We start from the raw sequence: 22949 nt of genomic DNA on the forward strand, positions 1-22949 counted from the left end.
AGGTGGTGAGGGATAGGGAGGACTGAAGTGCTGCAGTTCATGGGGTCACAGAGTCAGACACGACTGGGTGACTGAACAACAACATTTGTTTTCTTACTGTTACTTTGAGAGTTCTTTAAACTATGGGTATAAATCCTTTGCTGGATTCATGATTTGAAGATATTTTCTGTAGTTTATTTTTCACTTTCTTAACCATCTTTTATAGAGAAGATGATTTTAGTTATGATGCAATATAATCAATCTATTATTTTCTTATGGATCAAGCTGCTGGTGTTATTCATAAGAATTCTTCACAACCCAAACTCATGAACATTCTCTCCTGCATTTTATCAGAAGATTTATAATTTTATGAATTATAAATTATAGGTCCATGATCCATATATAAACTAATTATTTAAATAGGATATGAAGTGTGGGTTGAGGCATATAATTTTGCGTATGAATTTCCAATTGTTTCGGGCTTCCCAGCTAGCACTAGTGGTAAAGAACCTGCCTGCCAATGCAGGAAATATAAAAGACATGAGCTTGATCCCTGGGTGGGAAAGATCCCCTGGAGGAGGGCATGGCAACCCATTCCACTATTCTTGCCTGAAGAATCCCATGGACAGAAAAGCCTGGTGGGTTATAGTCCATTAAATCACAAAGAGTCTGATACAACTGAAGTGACTCAGCACACACACATCCAACTGTTTCAGCACCGTTTGTGGAAAGGACTTATCTTTTATCCACAGAGTTGCTTTTGCACTTGTATTAAAATTCAATTGACTATATTTTTGTAGGTCTATTTCTGGGCTCTCCATTTTGCCCCGTTGATTTATGTGTGTAAACTTGCACTAAAGCCATACTGTCTTAAGTAGATTCTTTACTGTCTGAACCACCAGGGAACCCCTAAGTATCTGATATTATAAAATGAGCTCTTTTATCCTTATTCCACCATTATCAATAACTGATTATAGTATGCTGCTGCTCCTGCTAAGTTGCTTCAGTCATGTCCGACTCTGTGTGACCCCATAGACGGCAGCCCACCAGGCTCCCCGGTCCCTGGGATTCTCCAGGCAAGAACACTGGAGTGGCTTGCCATTTCCTTGTCCAATGCATGAAAGTGGAAAGTGAAAGTGAAGTCGCTCAGTCGTGTCTGACCCTCAGCGACCCCATGGACTGCAGCCCACCAGACTTCTCTGTCCATGGGATTTTCCAGGCAAGAGTACTGGAGTGGGGTGCCATTGCCTTCTCCCGATTATAGTATAGTTTTCTCCAATAAAACCCAGACTCCAAGCAATTTTGATAATAAAAAAGAAGCAAACACAAATATAGAGAATAAAGAAGAAACGAACACAGTGGGAAGAGAGAAATGGGGAGGAGCAATACAGGGGCAGGAGAGTACAACTGTTGGGTATAAAATAAGCTACAAGGATATACTGTACAGCACAGGAAGTGGCAAATATCTTATAGTAACTCTAAATGGAGTATAACTTTAAAAAATTCCTAATCACTATATTATATACCTATAACATATAATATAGCACATCAACTGTACTTTAATTTCAAGAAAAAGGAAAAAAATTAGGAGGCCCTTTTCTGTTTGATAGAGTAATATCATTTTACTTTTAAAATCTTTTGAACAGATAAAACTACCTACTGTACGATGTGTTTTTTACCTTTTCTGAAGCAAAAAACAGACTTGAAAAGATAGGTTGCAATTAGAGGTGTTGTGTTTCGTATTACGTTCACACAAAGGAAAAACACCTACCTCTATGTGAAAAGGGTGTACTTCTCCCATTAAGAAACAGCATGAGCTGTGCTCAAATATGTCCAGTACAATAGCGTCTGGCTTCCCTGGTGGCTCAGTGGTAAAAAATCCGCCTGAAATGCAGGAGACACAAGTTTGATCCCTGGGTTGAAAAGATAAACCCAGGAAATGGCAACCCACTGCAGTACTCTTGCCTGGCAAATCCCATACACAGAGGAGTCTGGCAGGTTACAGTCTATGGGGTCACAAGAGCTGGACAAGACACAGTGACCAAACAGCAACAGTGATAATGTCTGTTGTAAGCGGCTCATGTTGTTAGTTGCCGTATCTGTTCTCATTGGGCAGTGCTGATGCAATCATTTTTTTTTTATTTGGCTGCACATCTTGGCAAGTTGGATCTTAGTTCCCTGATCAGGTATCACACCTGCTCCCCCTGAACTGGAATCATGGAGACTCAGTTACTGGACTGCCAGGGAAGTCCCCTGATGCATTAATGTTTGTTAAATATTAAAAACTCACTCCATTCATGAATATTAACATAATATTTAAAAATTTCCTTTGGAACATAGTTCATTTAATCATCTTCTGTATGGTTGGAATTAGAGATTGAGGATAGGCAACATTCAGACACACCACCTACAATCCTTTTAGGGGGCAAGGAAGGAAGACTGTGAGAGAGACTTATTTTTTAATCTTTATTTTATTTTATTTTTAATTGGAGGCTAATTACTTTACAATATTGTAGTGGTTTTGGCCATACATTGATATGAATCAGCCACGGGTGTACATGTGTCCCCCATCGTGGACCCCTCTCCCACCTCTCTCCCCATCCCATCCCTCAGGGTCATCCCAGTGCACCAGCCCTGAGCACCCTGTCTCATGCATCGAACCTGGACCGGCGATCCATTTCACATATGATAATATACATGTTTCAATGCTTTTCAGAGAGACTTATTTTAAAGATGTTTGAGGTCATCTCTTTTTGCATTGTCAGTTTTTCAGAACCCTTGGGTATGTTCCTTGGAGAATACTCCAGCTGGTCTGCCTCTGCTATGCTTTTCTCCCTTTCTTTGATTTGATATTATTGTTTTGCTTTTTAAAAAGAAAAAAAAATGTTAAGAGGATTTAGTTCGGGATTCATCACAGATCACTTGGTCAAAGTTCGTAGTATTAACTGTCTTTCCTCCCTTATTGAATGAGTGTGCATCCTTCATCGTTTGTGGCAATCCTTTGGTATCTCATTAGCTGTCCTTCAGCAGTGTGATGCTTTGGGTATTTTCAGTGGGGCATTCTTTGAGGATAGTTTTGTGCTGTGAACCCCATTAATACTGTTTGGGACCAATTTACTGGATAAGTGTATCAAGCTTGGAAATATTATTAATAGTCAAAGATAAAGTCTGATTATAAAGACTTTTAGACTACCTTTCTTGAATGTCTACCTTTCTTGAGTGACAGCAACTATTTTCTTGTGGGGCTTGTATACCATCTCAGAAGCCAACTTCAAAAGAGGGATTCCAAGAATATTTTCAGCATCAATACTTTAGATGTCAATGGTTTTCCAGTGTGATTGTTTCAAGATGCTAATCATTTGAATGTGGGAATTCTAGAAAGTTTCCTTTATACTTTATTCTTTGTTCCCATCATATGGGTGCATGAGTGCTAATTCACTTCAGTCGTGTCAGACTCTTTGTGACGCTATGGACTGTAGCCTGCCAGGCTCCTCTGCCCATAGGAGTTCTCCAGGCATGAATCCTGGAGTGGGTTGCCATGTCCTTCTCCAGGGGATCTTCCCAAACCAGGGATCAAGCTCCCGTCTCTTATGTCTCCTGGATTAGCAGTGGGGTTCTTTACCACTAGTGCTGTCTGCGAAGCCCTCCGATCACATACACTCAGACAAATAATTAGGATTTAAAAACCTTTAACTAAAATGTCATACATAGGTTATCACCTCTTAATTTCATTTATAAGACTCCTGGTCTGCCTAACTCTAATAATCAAATCCATTTAGATAGTGAAGAGAAGATTTAATCATTTCAACAGCTTCAAATGATCCAATTTTTAAAAAATCACAGAATGTATGTTTTCATTGATAGATGATAGCTGGATATTGGATATTAAGAACACTTTTTAAACTTTATGGTAATTGTCATCTATGTTTGGACAGTGAGAAAATTATGCTTGAGGTAGTCATGTGAAGCGCTAATGATTTTCAACCTATAAATTTGAATGTTTAAGAAATATGATTTGATTTTCCCTTAAAGAGAACTTAACTTTTAGTTTACATTCCCTGTTTTACTTGAGAGAAATGTAATCTTGGGTTAATTTGGAGTTTCTCCCATTGTTTCAGGGTCTTTTCAGTCAATTCAGGATCTTCTCAAATCCTGGATTTGGCCGATTTCAGCGGTCTAAGTCCTTGGCATGGGTATTTTGTCATCTGTCTTGGTAGCACTGGCAAGATTGTGCCATATCTGGTTATTGAGTCCTCAAAAGTTGTATCTTCCTTGTCCTAAACATCAGCATTCATCAAGTCTGTCTTGGCAATTTCTCAGCCCCTCTCAGGAGACACGGGAAATGTGTGGCCGTTGCCTTGTGCCACTCTGGGTCCACAGGGGCTCTCTCATGCCATGCCCATCCTTTTTTGGCTGGAAACCTTAATACCAGCCTTAGCTACTCAAATGCTACCCTGCCAAGCATGGCATAATGTATTTTAAGGAAATGTGCTGCTTACTGAAATCTGCGAGGTGAGTTTCAGGTCGCAGGCTCCTGTGGGATTCCCCAAACCCATCTAAGGAGTTGTATTCTCCCCGTGGCTGACTTGGTCTGGTGTCGGGGGAGGGTACAGGGCCCCTTCCCAAGGATTCAAGAGCATCTAATCTCACTTCCTCTCTCTGCTATTTGTCTCCTCTTCCCAGCCCAGATTATCTTCACATTTTCTGAAATAGAAAAAAAATAAATAAATAAATAAACCTTGAATTTAATACATCATGATTTTCCCACCTTTAATGTTTTTTTTTTTTTTTAACATTTTATTTTGTATTGGAGTATAGTCAATTAACAAGCAAAGTTGTGATAGTTTCAGGTCCATCCACCTTTAATGTTTATATAAAGACTTTGGTTTCTGAAATGCAGAAGTAGTGTTTTACTTTGTTTTTTCCTTCCTAGAGGCTGTAAATCTAGAATTGATTTAATCAATGGGAGTAAAATCACATGAGTAAAAAGAAATGACTAGGAATGAAGAGAGACCATCCAGTTGTATAATATCCTAGGAAGAGTATGGTTGTGTATGCATGGCGTTCCTCAGCTTACAGAGTTTTTTTTTTTTTTTTTTTTATCTTTTTTATTTTTTTTATTTATTTTTTTAAATTAATTTTATTTTATTTTTAAACCTTACATAATTGTATTAGTTTTGCCAAATATCAAAATGAATCCACCACAGGTATACATGTGTTCCCCATCCTGAACCCTCCTCCCTCCTCCCTCCCCATACCATCCCTCTGGGTCGTCCCAGTGCACCAGCCCCAAGCATCCAGCATCGTGCATTGAACCTGGACTGGCATCTCGTTTCATACATGACATTTCACATGTTTCAATGCCATTCTCCCAAATCTTCCCACCCTCTCCCTCTCCCACAGAGTCCATAAGACTGTTCTATACATCAGTGTCTCTTTTGCTGTCTCGTATACAGGGTTATCGTTACCATCTTTCTAAATTCCATATATATGCGTTAGTATACTGTATTGGTGTTTGTCCTTCTGGCTTACTTCACTCTGTATAATAGGCTCCAGTTTCATCCACCTCATTAGAACTGATTCAAATGTATTCTTTTTAATGGCTGAGTAATACTCCATTGTGTATATGTACCACAGCTTTCTTATCCATTCATCTGCTGATGGACATCTAGGTTGCTTCCATGTCCTGGCTATTATAAACAGTGCTGCGATGAACATTGGGGTACACGTGTCTCTTTCCCTTCTGGTTTCCTCAGTGTGTATGCCCAGCAGTGGGATTGCTGGATCATAAGGCAGTTCTATTTCCAGTTTTTTAAGGAATCTCCACACTGTTCTCCATAGTGGCTGTACTAGTTTGCATTCCCACCAGCAGTGTAAGAGGGTTCCCTTTTCTCCACACCCTCTCCAGCATTTATTATTTGTAGACTTTTGGATTGCAGCAATTCTGACTGGTGTGAAATGGTATCTCATAGTGGTTTTGATTTGCATTTCTCTGATAATGAGTGATGTTGAGCATCTTTTCATGTGTTTGTTAGCCATCTGTATGTCTTCTTTGGAGAAATGTCTATTTAGATCTTTGGCCCACTTTTTGATTGGGTCATTTATTTTTCTGGAGTTGAGCTGTAGGATTTGCTTGTATATTTTTGAGATTAGTTGTTTGTCGGTTGCTTCATTTGCTATTATTTTCTCCCATTCTGAAGGCTGTCTTTTCACCTTTCTAATAGTTTCCTTTGATGTGCAGAAGCTTTTAAGTTTAATTAGGTCCCATTTGTTTATTTTTGCTTTTATTTCCAATATTCTGGGAGGTGGGTCATAGAGGATCCTGCTGTGATGTATGTCAGAGAGTGTTTTGCCTATGTTCTCCTCTAGGAGTTTTATAGTTTCTGGTCTTATGTTGAGATCTTTAATCCATTTTGAGTTTATTTTTGTATATGGTGTTAGAAAGTGTTCTAGTTTCATTCTTTTACAAGTGGTTGACCAGATTTCCCAGCACCACTTGTTAAAGAGATTGTCTTTAATCCATTGTATATTCTTGCCTCCTTTGTCAAAGATAAGGTGTCCATATGTGCGTGGATTTATCTCTGGGCTTTCTATTTTGTTCCATTGATCTATATGTCTGTCTTTGTGCCAGTACCATACTGTCTTGATAACTGTGGCTTTGTAGTAAAGCCTGAAGTCAGGTAGGTTGATTCCTCCAGTTCCATTGTTCTTTCTCAAGATCGCTTTGGCTATTCGAGGTTTTTTGTATTTCCATACAAATTGTGAAATTATTTGTTCTAGCTCTGTGAAGAATACTGTTGGTAGCTTGATAGGGATTGCATTGAATCTATAAATTGCTTTGGGTAGTATACTCATTTTCACTATATTGATTCTTCCAATCCATGAACATGGTATATTTCTCCATCTATTAGTGTCCTCTTTGATTTCTTTCACCAGTGTTTTATAGTTTTCTATATATAGGTCTTTAGTTTCTTTAGGTAGATATATTCCTAAGTATTTTATTCTTTTCGTTGCAATGGTGAATGGAATTGTTTCCTTAATTTCTCTTTCTGTTTTCTCATTATTAGTGTATAGGAATGCAAGGGGTTTCTGTGTGTTGGTTTTATATCCTGCAACTTTACTATAATCATTGATTAGTTCTAGTAATTTTCTGGTGGAGTCTTTAGGGTTTTCTATGTAGAGGATCATGTCATCTGCAAATAGTGAGAGTTTTACTTCTTCTTTTCCAATTTGGATTCCTTTTATTTCTTTTTCTGCTCTGATTGCTGTGGCCAAAACTTCCAAAACTATGTTGAATAGTAATGGTGAAAGTGGGCACCCTTGTCTTGTTCCTGACTTTAGAGGAAATGCTTTCAATTTTTCACCATTGAGGATAATGTTTGCTGTGGGTTTGTCATATATAGCTTTTATTATGTTGAGGTATGTTCCTTCTATTCCTGCTTTCTGGAGAGTTTTTACTGAAGGAAGTGACCCTAAAATGCAAGGCTTCCACTTTAATGGAGCTATTGCTACTGTGAAACAGCTGTGGAAATCCCTTTCAACTGACCGATGTTAGCTTTTAGAAACTTTCTCTGAGGCTTCGTTTGCTTTTTGTAGTTGCATTTCTTCCTCCCTTCCCCCAACCCCCGGTACAGTTAAATTAGGAAAGAATTCTCTTCTTGGAAATACACAGGCCCTTTGGGCTCTAGCCAACTCTATTACAAAGACATCTTTCTGTGTACCTCTATTTAACAAAGAGAATTCCTGCTGTATTATCCAGCTGTGCATAACTGAACATGTCAGTTCAGTGACTCTCTAATGAATTCCTTTTAGTGTCTGCCCTCTGGCTGTAAGTATGTCACTTCGATGTTATTTTATGGTTTGAATTGGTTACATGGAAGCATTTTGAGAATGGAAAGACATGACAGTATTTTACTTTAAATAACTCCACAACAATCATAGTCAATAGTTGAGTGCCCTGGTTAGTGAACCTGGGCGTGTTGCAAGCAGAGTTAGCATCTAAAGATATGTATCACAGCTAAAGTCCACCCATCAGCAGGTGCCTTTTAGTGAGCACCAAATTCCTAAATTGGTTTTGACCCTGGTGTTGACTAATGATGGGAGGGGTGCAAAACAATTATACATCTATAGCATATAATTTTTAGTTTACAAGACACTCTTTCCCAGCTGAGAAAATTTGGATGAGAGACACTCAAAGCTCAGTTAACCTATTGTAGCGACTATGCTTGACTCCAGATGCTGCTGCTGCTGCTGCTAAGTCGCTTCAGTCATGTCCGACTCTGTGCGACCTCAGGTAGCTGACCCTAAATTTTACATTATGTGCTGTTTTGTTTTGTCTCCCACCTCTACACCCTGCTGCTTTTGATGTCTTGTCATTAGGACACAGAAGAGAAGGGCCAAATCTGCATACCCAGCGCTGGGGATCCCCGCCCGCCTCCCACCAGTGCAAGTATACCAACCATGGGCAGCAGCTGCTGCCAAGAAGCAGGCAGGCATGTGCCCCCACTTTGAGGATGGGGACATTTCTTTTGCTTCTGACAAAGTAGGGGTGGCATGAAGTTCCTGAGGCAGGTGTAGGGACCTGATGGGGTGAATGCTTCTGCCAAGCACAGCCTGCCCTGATACTCTATGGACTCATAAGCCACATGGACTAAGACAATCTCTGGATGGGGCCTGTATTTATTGAGGACTTCCAGGCCGGGGCCATGTCAGGTGCCCACACAGCATCTGTGTCATCTTCTCATGGTGTTTGGTTCACAGTGTTAAGAGGCTCAGTGTTGCAGGTCCACCTGCCCAGAGAATGTCCTGGCATTTGGCACTGTATAGACCTATGCACTCCTCTAGGTTTATCAACACTGCGTGCATGTGTGCTAAGTCGCTTCAGTCATGTCTAACTCTTTGCCACCCAATGGACTATAGCCCGCCAGGCTCCTCTGTCCATGGGATTCTCCAGGCAAGAATACTGGAGTGGGTTACCATGCCCTCCTCCAGGGGAATCTTCCCCACACAGGGATCAAACCTGTGTCTCCTGCACCTCCTGCACTGCAGGTGGATTCTTTACCTCTGAGCCACCAGGGAAACCCCTTATCAACCCTGCTTTCATGAAAAAACGCTTTTGCTGGCCCGGGTTCCTGCAGCAATGTAGGTTTTGAAGATGGTTTGCAGTTTTTTGCTGAATTTTTTCTCACACTATTCTATGATTTCTCAAAATCTTACCTATACACTAAATATCACCTCCTTCATAAAGCTTTTCATGTCTGAAATTCCCACTGAACAAATGTTACTTAAATGTTAAAGAGCTCTAAATGAGAAAGAAAAAAAAAACCCTCAGTGATTCATGAATTGTTTTTGCTGTGTAGGAGACTATCTGACTGCTTATTAGACATGTATTAGTGATACAAAAGTCTTTATCATCATCCCCACCTACAAGAGCTAATAAATTAATAGCCCACAACCTAGCAGACTTCTGCAACTTTTTTTCTTGCTCAGACAAGCATACATATCTCTTGGAGTTTATCTTTTCACTGAAATAAAATTATATTATACACATGACATTGCAATTGTGTATTTAGCTTAACAATAAGCCCTGGACATAAACTGGTTACAAAGCAATGTCTAGTGGCCAAGGATTCGAGGTCACACTGCCTGAGTTCAAATACAAGCCCAGGAGCTAAATATTGTGTAACGTTGGGAAAGTTATTTAACCTGTTAGTTTTCTCATTTGGTAAATGAGCAGTAATAAGTCATTTGAACCTCCTGGGGTTGTTGTGATGGTTAAGTAAGTTAGTACATATAGAGTGCTTACAAGAGCACACTCAATGACTGTAGCTGTTATACATTGCCTGTGTGGGTCAGAAAATATGTATATACACACACAGATATAATTTTATGTAAATGAGATTATCAAAATGCTTTCATTTCAGTATAATATTTCCTTTTTGTTTCTCCTTTTAGTCTATTTCTTTTTCTTCCCATATTTGCCTGTTTTGCTCCTACCACTTGAAGTAATATCAACATTAGCAAGTATGCTGCTGCTGCTGCTGCTGCTAAGTCGCTTCAGTCATGTCCGACTCTGTGTCCGACCCCATAGACGGCAGCCCACCAGGCTTCCCCGTCCCTGGGATTCTCCAGGCAAGAACACTGGAGTGGGTTGCCATTTCCTTCTCCAATGCATGCAAGTGAAAAGTGAAAGTGAAGTCGCTCAGTCGTGTCCGACTCTAGCGACCCCTTGGACTGCAGCCTACCAGGCTCCTCCATCCATGGGATTTTCTAGGCAAGAGTACTGGAGTGGGGTGCCATTGCCTTCTCCGTTAGCGAGTATAAACCCTCTTAACAGGACTTCCCTGTGGTCCAGTGGCTGAGAATCTGTCTTGCAATGCAAGGAACATTGGCTCAGTCCCTGGTCAGGGAAGGAAGATCCTACATGGCACAGAGCCACTAAGCCTTCTAGCTGCAGCTACTGAGCCTGTGCACCACAAGAGAGTCTGCGCCTCAAAACAGAAGATCCCGCGTGATGCAGTGAAGATCCTGCATGCTGCAACTAAGACCCAGCCAAATAAATAAAATTTAAAAAACCCTTAAGTACGGTCATCGTACATGAATTGTCTGTGAAGTCCCTGATGACTGTTGAACCAGATCTCACATGTATACTTATAATATACATATGTGCCCACAGATGCTCATGTGTGTATGTTTGTGTCATTGTTTGCTCTGCAAAAGTGAAACCATATTATATACACTTTTTTGGCATCTTACTTTTCTCATGCACTAACTGCTGTTGGGAACCCCTCAAGGTTAGCGTGAAAGTGAAGGTGCTCAGTCGTGTCCGACTCTTTGCTATCCCATGGACTGTAGCCTACCAGGCTCTTCCTTCCATGGAATTTTCCAGGCAAGAGTACTGGAGTGGGTTGCCATTTCCTTCTCCAGGGGATCTTCCCCACCCAGGGATCGAACCCAGGTCTCCTGCATTCCAGGCAGACACTTTATGTCGAAAGATTTGTGTTTTTAAGTTTAATAAATGCTGCCATACTGCTTTCTAAGGAAGCTGTGCCCATTTGCACTTCCACTAGCAGTGTAGAAAAGACTCATTTCCACATATCCCATGCACAATGTCACCATTATTTAAAATTTTTGCCAGTCTGCTAGGCATAAAGTAATAGTTTATTGTTAACTCTGTTTCAATTTCCCTATTAGTGAATTTCAAAATATGTTTATATGTATTTATTGGCCATTTGGATTTGCTCATCTATGAATTGCCTATTTATATCTGTTGCTCATTTTCCTCTTAGGCTGTTGCCTGTTTCTTTTCAATTTTTAAAGCTCCCTTTATATAATTATAGCTTTTAAACCCTATCTGTCATCTACATCGCAAACATGTTTTCTAAGTCTGTTATTTGTTTACTGTTTTTATTGTCTTCTGCCATACCACAGTTCTTTGTTAACTTTTATGTATTCCCTAGAAGTCCTGATAACATATTTAAATAATATTTAACACTTTTAAATAATCTACCTTTTTAATATATGACATGAACTAGGATTGTTACTTTAATGTTTTCAGTATGGATACCCAGTTGGGGGAGACCCTTTGTTAAATACAGATTTTTTTCCTCTTGATTCTCTCTTCTACTTTCTCTTGGTTTGTTTTATCATTGTCATTCTAATTCTCAGGAAGTATACTAAGCTGAGTTATTTTAGTTCTTCTTTAATAGCAGAGATATTTAAGCTATGCATTTTCCTTTGGTTAAAATTTTCACTCTTATAGGTTTTTGCATTTTTCAAAATTGTGGTTTATTATATTTGGTAAAGTGCAGAGATTGTAAGTGTACAGTTCTCAGAGTTTTGATAAATGCATTCAGCATGTGTCTATTAAGATGTTCAGTCGGCTTCTGGACAGGACGGTTTTGAACTGTGCAGGCCCACTTACACACATTTTCCGTAAGTATACAGCAAGCCCTCCATATCTGTGCTTGTGGAATCCAGGGATACAGAGGGCTGAGTATGTTACTTGAGCATCTGTGGATTTTGTATGGTTTTAGAGTATTTCCATTAACCTAGAAAGCTCACTCGTGTCCTTGTCTGGTAAATTCCTTACAACACCTAGGCAACCAGTGCTCTGATTTCTGTCACTATAGACTAATCTTCCTGTTGTGGGACTTCATATAAACTGAATAATTTAATGATTCTTTTAAAATTCTGATTTATTCCATTTAGAATAATATTTCAAATTCATTCATATTTTTACATATACCATTATTCAATACTTTTCATTGCTTAGTAGCAATTAATATGTGGATAGAGCAGAATCTGTTTATACTCTCCACTGCTGATAGATATTTGTGCTGTTTCCATCTACCTTACTAGTGAGAATAAAGCTGCTATGAATATCGTATATTTCTTTTTCTGGTCTGTTTAACTATTTCTCTTGATTAAATACTAATGAACTTTGTAAGTAACTTCCTGTTTCTGAAGGGGTTTTTATCATTTTACATCATCACCAGAGTGTGTAAAAGTTCTGGTTGTTTCACATGCTTGCAATATTTTCTGCTGTCAGTTTCTGTAATTCAAGTCTTTCTAGTATTTGTGAAATGATATCTCAGTGTGGTTTTAATTTGCAGTTACTTGCAAACTAATAATGTTAAAAAAATTAAGCACTTCACATTTGCTCCATTCTGTCTCTTCTTTTGTGAAGTAGCTTTTGGAATTTTGGGCCAATCTGGGGAGAGCTGTTTGTATTTTTTAAGTTTTAATTTAATGAATAGCAAGGAGAGATAAGAAAACCTTCCTCAGTGATCAATGTAAAGAAACAGACAAAAACAATAGAATGGGATAGACTAGATATCTCTTTAAGAAAATTAGATATACCAAGGGAATATTTCATGCAAAGATGGGCTCAATAAAGGACAGAAATGGTATGGACCAAACAGAAACAGAAGATATTAAGAAGAGGTGGCAAGAATACACAGAAGAACTGTACAAAAAAGATCTTCACAACAAAGATAATCACGATGGTGTGATCACTCACTTAGAGACAGACATCCTGTATTGCGAAGTCAAGTGGGCCTTAGGAAGCATCACTACAAACAAAACTAGTGGAGGTGATGGAATTCCAGTTGAGTTATTTCAAGTCCTGAAAGATGATGCTGTGAAAGTGCTGCACTCAATATGCCAGCAAATTTGGAAAACTCAGCAGTGGCCACAGGACTGGAAAAGGTCAGTTTTCATTCCAATCCCAAAGAAAGGCAATGCCAAAGAATGCTCAAACTACCACACAGTTGCACTCATCTTACACACTAGCAAAGTAATGTTTGAAATTCTCCAAGCCAGGCTTCCAGATTCAAACTGAATTTAGAAAAGGCAGAGGAACCAGAAATCAAATTGTCAACATCCGCTTGATCATCAGAAAAGCAGGAGAGTTCCAGAAAAACATCTACTTCTGCTTTATTGACTAACCAAAGCCTTTGACTGTGTGGATCACAAGAAACTATGGAAAATTCTTCAAGAGATGGAAATGCCAGACCACCTGACTTGCCTCCTAAGAAATCTTTATACAGGTAAAAAGCAACATTTAGGACTGTACATGGAACAACAGACTGGTTCCAAATTGGGAAAGGAGTACCTCAAAGCTGTATATTGTCACCCTGCTTATTTAACTTCTATGCAGAGTACCTCATGAGAAATGCTGGACTGGATGAAGCACAAGAGAAATCAAGATTGCTGGGAGAAATATCAATAACCTCTGATATGTAGATGATACCATATTTATGGCAGAAAGCAAAGAAGAACTAAAGAGCCTCTTGATGAAAGTGAAAGAGCAGAGTGAAAAAGTTGGCTTAAAATTCAACATTCAGAAAACTAAGATCATGGCATCCAGTCCCATCACTTACAGCAAATAGATGGAGAAACAGTGGAAACTGTGAGACTTTTATGTTTTCGGCTCCAAAATCACTGTAGATGGTGACTGCAGCCTTGAAATTAAAAGATGCATGCTCTTTAGAAGAAAAGTTATGACCAACCTAGACAGTATGTTAAGAAGCAGAGACATCACTTTGCCAACAAAGGTCGGTCTACTCAAAGCTATAGTTTTCCCAGTAGTCATGTATGGATGTGAGAGTTGGATTAAAAGAAAGCTGAATGCAGAAGAATTGATGCTTTTGAACTGTGGTGTTGGAGAAGACTCTTGAGAGTCACTTGGACAGCAAGGAGTTCCAACCAGTCCATCCTAAAGGAAATCAGTCCTGAATATTCATTGGAAGGACTGATGCTGCAGCTGAAATTCCAATACTTTGGCCACCTGATGCGAAGAACTGACTCATTTAAAAAGACCCTGATGCTTTGAAGATTGAAGACAGGAGGAGAGGGGATGATAGAGGATGAGATGGTTGGATGGCACCACAAATGTGATAGACATGAGTTTTAGTAGGCTCTGGGAGTTGGTGATGGTCAGGGAAGCCTGGAGTGCTGCAGTCCATAGGGTCGCAAAGAGTCGTACATGACTGAGTGACTGAATTGTACTGAACTGAAGTCTTAATTTAGAATAATTTTTGATTTATATAAAAGTTACAAAGATGCCATTGAGTTCCCCCTATGAAGATGAATCCTTCTCCAGCTTGCCTTAATGTTCAGTTCAGTTCTGTTGCTCTGTCGTGTCTGACTGTTTGTGACCCTATGGACTACAGCATGCTGGGCTTCCCTGACCATCACCAACTTCTGGAGCCTATTAAAACTCATGTCCATTGCATCAGTGATGCCATGCAACCATCTCATCCTCTGTCGTCCCCTTCTCCTCCTGCCTTCAATCTTTCCCAGCATCAGGGTCTTTGCTAGTGAGTTGATTCTTTGCATCAGGTGGCCAAAGTATTGGAGTTTCAGCTTCAGCATCAGTCTTTCCAATGAATGTTCAGGACTGATTTCCTTTAGGATGGACTGGTTGGATCTCTTTGCAGTCCAAGGGACTCTCAAGAGTCTTCTCCAACACCACAGTTCAAAAGCATTAATTCTTCTGCGTACAGCTTTCTTTATAGTCCAACTCTCACATCCATCCATGACTACTGGAAAAACTATAGCTTTGAATAGATGGATCTTTGTTGGCTAAGTAATGTCTCCACTTTTTAATATACTGTCTAGGTTTTTCATAGCTTTTCTTCTAAGGAGCAAGTGTGTTTTAATTTCATGGCTGCAGTCACCATCTGCAGTGATTTTGGAGCCCCCCAAAAGTAAAGTCTGTCACTGTCTCCATTGTTTCCCCATCTATTTGCCATGAAGTGAGGGAACCAGATGCCATGATCTTGGTTTTCTGCATGTTCGGTTTTAAGCCAACTTTTTCACTCTCCTCTTTCACTTTCATCAAGAGGCTCTTTAGCTCTTCTTCACTTTCTGCCATAAGGGTGGTGGCAGAATCCCTACTCTAGCTTGTGCTTCATCAAGCCTGGCATTTCGCATGACGTACTCTACATATAAGTTAAAGAAGCAGGTTGACAATATACATCCTTGATGTCCTCCTTTTCCGATTTGGAACCAGTCTGTTGTTCCATGTCCAGTTCTAACTATTGCTTCTTGACATGCATACTGATTTCTCAGGAGGCAGGTCAGGTGGTCTGGCATTCCCATCTCTTTCAGAATTTTCCAGAGATTGTTGTGGTCCACACAGTCAAAGGCTTTGGCATAGTCGATAAAGCAAAAGTAGATATTTTTCTGGAACTCTCTTGCTTTTTCAATGGTCAAGCGGATGTTGGCAATTTGAAATCTGGCTCCTCTGCCTTTTCTAAGTCCAGCTTGAACATCTGGAAGTTCATGGTTTCACATACTGTTGAAGCCTTGCTTGGAGAATTTTGAGCATTACTTTGCTAGAATGTGAAATGAGTGCAATTGTGTGGCAATTTGAACATTCTTTGGCATTGCCTTTCTTTGGGATTGGAATGAAAACTGACCTTTTCCAGTCCTGTGGTCACTGCTGAGTTTTCCAAATTTGCTGGCATATTGAGTGCAGCACTTTCACAACATCATCTTTTAGGATTTGAAATAACTCAACTGGAATTCCATCACCTCCACCATCTTTGTTCATAGTGATGCTTCCTAAGGCCCACTTGACTTCACATTCCAGAATGTCTGGCTCTAGGTAAGTGATCATACCATTGTGGTTATCTGGGTCTTGAAGATCTTTTTTGTATAGTTCTTCTGTGTATTCTTGCCACTTCTTCTTAATATCTTGTGTCTGTTTGACTCACACCATCTCTGTCTCTTATTTTGCTCATCTTTGCATGAAATGTTCCCTTGGTATCTCTGATTTTCTTGAAGAGATCTCTAGTCTTTCCCATTCTGTTGTTTTCCTCTATTTCTTTGCATTGATCACTGAGGAAGACTTTTTAACCTCTCCTTGCTATTCTTTGGAACTCTGCATTCAAATAGGTATATCTTTCCTTTTCTCCTTTGCCTTTTGCCTTTCTTCTTTTCTCAGTGATTTGAGGTCCTCATCAGACAACCATTTTTCCTTTTGGCATTTCTTTTTCTTGGGGATAGTCTTGATTACTGCCTCCTGTACAATGTCATGAACCTCCATCCATAGTTCTTCAGGCACTTTGTCTATCAAATTTAATCCCTTGAATCTGTCACTTCCAATGTATAATCTTAAGGGATTTGATTTAGGTCATACCTGTATGGTCTAGTAGTTTTCCCTACTTTCCTCAATTTAAGTCTGAATTTGGCAATAAGGAGTTCATGATCTGAGCCACAGTCAGCTCCTGGTCTTGTTTTTGCTGACTGTGTAGAGCTTCTCCATCTTTGGCTGCAAAGAATATAATCAGTCTGATTTCAGTATTGACCATCTGGTGATGTCCATGTGTAGAGTCTTCTCTTGTGTTGTTGGTAGAGGGTGTTTGCTATGACCAGTGCATTCTCTTACCAAACTCTGTTAGCCTTTGACTTGCTTCATTTTGTACTTCAAGGCCAAATTTCCCTGTTACTCCAGGTAGCTCTTGACTTCCTACTTTTGCATTCCAGTCCCCTATAATAAAATGTACATTTTTGGGGGGGGGGGTGTTAGTTCTAGAAGATCTTGTAGGTCTTCAGAGAAATATTCAACTTCAGCTTCTTCAGCATTACTTGTTGGGGCATAGACTTGGATTACTGTGATACTGAATGGTTTGCCTTGGAAACAAATAGAGATTATTTTGTCGTTTTTGAGATTGCATCCAAGAACAGCATTTCGGACTCTTTTATTGACTATGATGGCTACTTATTTCTTCTAAGGGATTCTTGCCAAAGTAGTAGACATAATGATCATCTGAGTTAAAATCACCCATTCCAGTCCATTTTAGTTCACTGGAATTTTGTTCATTCCAGTCATTTTAGATTCCTAAAATGTCGATCTTCACTACATAACCAGGTTAACTAGAATGTTAACATTGGTGCAGTGCTTTAACTACACTGCAGACTTTACTCAAATTCATCTGATGCTGCAATTAGTGAACCTATATTCATATATTATTATTCATTGAAATCTGTATATTATTCAAATTTCTCTAGTTTTGACTCTCTGTGTTCTGTTCCAGGACTAAGTCCGGAACACCACATTGCACTGAGCTGTCATGTCTCTTCAATGTCCGTCAATATGTGACCACTACTCAATCATGTTGCTTCTGTTTTTATTTTTCACAACCTTGATAGCTAGAAAAGTTCTGCTGGGCAAGTATTTTGTAGGATGTTCCTAAGTTTGAGCTCGTCTGGTATTTGCTCATGATTGGACTATAGTTACGGGTTTTTGGAAGGATATCACAAAATGAAGCTCCCTTCTAATCACCTCATGTCTGATTACACACGATCTCAACATGGCTTTCTGATGATGTTATCCTTGATCCCTTGGCTAAGTTAGTGTGTTAAGTTTCCACTATAAATTTACTATTTTATTTTTCCAAACTCAGTCTTTTTGACTCCATTCACTAAGTCCATCTCACACTCAAGGGGAGGGAAATTATCACCTCCTGGAAGAAGTATCTATATATATTATTTGAACTTTTCTGTAAGAAAGATTTGTTCCTTCTCCACTATTTATTATTGACTTATTTATTTATATCTATGGATTTGTATATATTTATTTTTTTATATTATAATCTAATACAATTACTATTTTAGTTCACATTATTCCAGCTTTGGCCACTGAGAACTCTTTTGACTCCTACATCTTTTGGATATTCAACATTCTCTTTCTTCTTCTTTTTCTCCTTGTTACTATTTTTCTTCTTGCACTTTCTTATTTTCTAGCATGAGGTGCTCCAGGCTCATCTTGTATTTTCCCTGAATGAGCCTTAAATTCAGCCTTGTGAAAAACAAGGAGCCCTGGGTCCTTTTATTGGACAAAGATATTAGAAAGCAAGATCTACACAAATATGCATCCATATATTTATATTTATTTATATGTATATAGCTTAAAATATACATGAATTTATGTTGACATTGATGATTCTGATCCAGCATCACAAAGTTTATTCTAATTAACCTACCCCAACTCCTACCACTTGCTCATTTGTAACTTCTTCCACAGACAGTGAGAAAGCTGGATCCTGTTAGCACAATTTGTTTACTTATTGTTCACCTCTACTCATTGGAAAAGACTCTGATGCTGGGAGGGATTGGGGGCAGGAGGAAAAGGGGATGACAGAGAATGAGATGGCTGGATGGCATCACCAACTTGATGGACGTGAGTTTGGGTGAACTCTGAGAGTTGGTGATGGACGGGGAGGCCTGGCATGCTGCGATTCATGGGGTCACAAAGAGTCGGACATGACTGAGCGACTGAACTGAACTGAACTGAACATACGTGCAGTTTCAGAATTTCTAAACTATACCCCTGTGAGAAAAAAATTTGCCAACTAGAGTTAGTATTTGCTTACAAATCGTTTTGGTTTTTACTTATACTGTCTAGTAAACACACAGTTTTCCAAAGTTATTTAGGTTAACAACTTTTTTCCATACCCACTTTACTGATGTTATGTCATACATATTTAATACAGTCAGACTCATTTATCACAGTCTGCATTCCATCCTGTCACCACCTGACATCTGGTTGAGTTTTTAATATTTGCATATGGTGAAGTCACTTTGTATCGTACAGTTCAGTGGGGATTTGACAGATGTCTAAGGTCATGTATCCATCATCCCAGTACTATACAGAACAGTTTCATCACCCTAAAATTCCATTATGTAGCTTTACTGTCAATTTCTTCTTAATTTCCCAACTCCTAGAAACCATTATCTGTCTTCCATTTCTATAGTTTTGCTTTTTTCCCGGCATATAATTGAAAGTTTATATATGTAGACTTTTGGTCTGGCTTCTTTTCCTCAGCAAAATACACTTAAGTTTCACCCATATTATTGTTTGAGTAACTTGAGTAGTAACGCATTGCGTAGATATACCACAGTTTGTTTCCATTCACCTGTTGGAAGGTATCTTGCTTGTTTCTAGTTTTTGACCATAATGAATAAAGCTACTATTGACATTGGTGTACAGGTTTTTGTCAGAACCTAAATGTTCAGTTCATTTGTATAAATTCTTGGGAGTTGAATTTCTGGTTTCTTTGGTAAGTATATGTTTACCTTTACAAGAAAATGTCAAATTACTTTTTAAAGCAACTGTGCATTCTGCTTCCCGGAGCAGTGAATCATAGTTTCCATGCTCTACCTCCTCTTCATCATTTGGTGTTGTCAGATTTGTGATTGGTTTACAGAATTCTTAATGTATTCTGGACACTGGTCCTTTGTGAGATACATGCATAACAGATATTTTTTCCTAGTTCAGTTTTCATCCCTTCATTTTCTTAACAATGCCTTTTGATAAAAATTTTTAAATTTTCATGAATTCCAATTTATTAATTTTTTGTGGTTAGTGCTTTCTGTGTAAGCAATCTTAGGCTATTTCAGGTTTGTGAATACTCTATGCTTGTTCTAAAATTTTATAATTTTAATTTTCATGTTTAATCTGTAATCTAAAATTAATTTTTGTGTATGATAAGCATGACTATAAGGTCCATTTGTTTTCCATATGGATATTCAGTTGTTCCAGCATCATTTGTTGAAACAATATTCAAATACTTAGGTTTATTGAAAACCAGATTGTGTATACAAATATTGGTCTATGTACAGACTTTCTATTCTGTTCCAGTGATCTATTTTCCTATATTACATCAATATCACACTGTCTTAGTAAAAAATAACTTTATACAAAATTTTAAAACATTAGTGTAAGTCTTCCAACTTGGTGTTTCCTTTTCATATTGCTTTAACGATTTTGTATTTTCAATTTTTTGAATTGGTTTGTTAATTTCTTCAAAATACCTACTAAGGTTTGAATTGATTTGTCTTTGATCTATAGATTATCTGAGGGAGAATTTGCATGTTTGCAAGACTGAATCCTCAAACATACTATCACACTTCATTTACTTAAATTGTCTTTAATAATTTTTTTCAACAATACTTTATAGTATTTAGTTTACAGACCTTGAGATTTTTCATTTAACTTATCCCTTAGTATTTCAGTATTTTTTAATGCTGTTGTATATGGTATCATTTCCTTGATTTCATTTTCCAGTTGTTTGTTACTAGTATGCAGGAGTTCAGTTGACTTTGTGTATTGACCTTATATTCTGCAGCCTTAATAAATTCACCACTTTGTTCTCATACTTGTTCTGTAGATGCTTCAAATTTACTAAATGGATAATCATATCATATCATCTGTGAATAGAGGTTATTTTACTTTTCCCTTTTCATCCATTATGTTTTTTATTTTTAATTTTTTTCCTTGCCTTGTTGCACAGGATAGAATACCAATTCAGTATTGAACAGAACTGATGGGAATGTGTATCCTTACTTTGTACCTGATCTTTGGAGGACAAAGCACTCAGTGTTTCATTCTTAAATATGTTAACAACTATAGCATTTTGAGGTTTTTGGCAGACAACTTTTATCAGGTTGAGAAAGTTACCATTTATTCCCAAGTTGCTGAAAACTTTTTCAATTTTTTTTAATCATGAATGGGTACAAAATTTTGTGAAATGATTTTTCTATATTTACTGCATAATCACATTTTAATTTTTTCTTTTAATATTTTAATGTAGTGTATTATGCTGACTGATTTTCAAATAGTAAGTCAATCTCATGTTCCTAAGATAAGCTCTAATTGATTGTGATGAATTGACTTTTTACGTATCTCTGGGTTTGACTTATTGGTATTGTTAAGGATTTCTAGGTCCAACTTCATATGGGATATTGGTTTGTAGTTTTATTTTCTTATAAGACCATTGCATATTTTCATGAGTTTTACTTATTGACCTTGTGAAATGTTATAAAGTATTCCATTCTCCTCTATATTTGGAAAGATTTGTGTAAGACTGTATTATTTCTTCTTTAAATGTTTGGGTGAATTCATAGATGTTACCCAAGCCTAGAGTTTGCTTTTTGGTAAGGTTTTAAATTATGAATTTAACTATTTACAAGTTAATATTTAATATTTAGATATTAACATTATGATCATCTAAGTCTTTTTCTTAAGCCTGTTTTTATAATCTGTGTCATTCAGAGCATTTATCAATTTTATCTATGTTATCACATGTATTGGCATCATGTTTTTTAACACACCTTATTTCCTTTTAAGGTTTGTGGAATCTGTAATGATCTCTTTCATTTCTGATATTGGTCATTGTGTTTTATCTCTCTCTCTCTTTTTTTTTTTTGAGAGATATTCACGGTGGTAGGAAGTAGTTATGTATGTTACAGCAACAAGTAGGTTGTCAATGTCTCTTTCGAGACATAAGAGTAAAGCTTCTAGCTGTTCATTCTCCTTGTTCTCCTAACCTCAGTGATAGAGAAAACTTAGTCCACATGTTTATCTCTTCTGTAAATCTTAGAGACCAAAGAGACCCCACATCTCACTAAGGATATCATAGACCCACCCACCCATTCCAGGGTCTTCATCCATCCACTCTAAGTTGCTTCAGTTATGTCCAACTCTATGACCTATGGATCTCAGCCCAGCAAGCTCCTCTGTCCATGGGATTCCAAGCAAGAATACTGGAATAGCTTCACATTTCCTTCTCCATGGGATCTTTCGGATCCAGGGATCAACCCCACATCTCTTAGGTCTCCTGCATGGGCAGGTAGGTTGTTATCACTAGCACCACCAGGGAAACCCTTCCAGGGGCTTAACATCAAGCCTTCTCCTGGATCCACCTCACTTAGTTCCTTGATGTAGGGCCCATGAGTGATGTCCCTTGAGTCAGGCCTCAAATGGAACAGATTTATGACTCATTGACTCTTGCTCTTTAATTATATTTTGCTTGCTGGTACAGACAGCTTCTGGTCTTTCAGGAGATGGTAGGGTAGCATAAGAGTTGAAAGTGAATGAAGTTGGTATATGTTAAGGTGTCCAAATTTCCATTTCAGAGTCCAAATTTTATTCCTTAAAGTTCGTAAACGTTGTCTAGAAGACTATCTAAATATTCCCACAGCATTTCTAGTACTATAGTCAAGCTCCAGAATCACTTCTTATTTTTAAGTCTGTATATTTCATTTTGTCCCCAAAGAATTTGCAAAGGGACACAGAAGCCAAATCAGTTAATTGTACTCTTGGAATAGGGAGCTCTTTTCCTTTTTTCCTCAGTAAATTTTAAAGAAATATTATTTATTTAAAAATTCTAATCAGGAGGCATCACGATCTGACATTTTCTTTCAATTTGACCCTTCCTCAACATTCCTGAAACCACTGAAAAATGCTGTGTTCCAAGCATTTCTGCTTGCTGAATGCCACTTCGTTTGCTTCTATTTCTCTCCTTTCTCTCTTCGGTTATAAGGCCATTTACATGAAAATGGCATCTTAAGATGGCTTATCAATATGTTATGATTATTTTCACCTGCAGTGAGGAATACTCTCACATCTTTTATTGTTGCCATGGAAGAAATTATGCTATCATATATGAGAATTTATA

At 38.2% G+C, this 22949-nt stretch overlaps 1 protein-coding gene across 1 annotated transcript in view; it reads left to right on the forward strand.

Annotated features, from left to right (window-relative positions):
* The window catches only part of KCNK2 (potassium two pore domain channel subfamily K member 2), a 221164-nt gene that overhangs the window by 11050 nt on the left and 187165 nt on the right, over positions 1 to 22949 (forward strand). The gene's annotated exons all lie outside the window — the stretch shown is intronic.

Source organism: Bos grunniens, chromosome 16 (assembly GCF_055505025.1).
Source record: "Bos grunniens cultivar Pamir isolate PY7600 chromosome 16, Bosgru_T2T1.0, whole genome shotgun sequence".
NCBI lineage: Eukaryota > Metazoa > Chordata > Mammalia > Artiodactyla > Bovidae > Bos > Bos grunniens.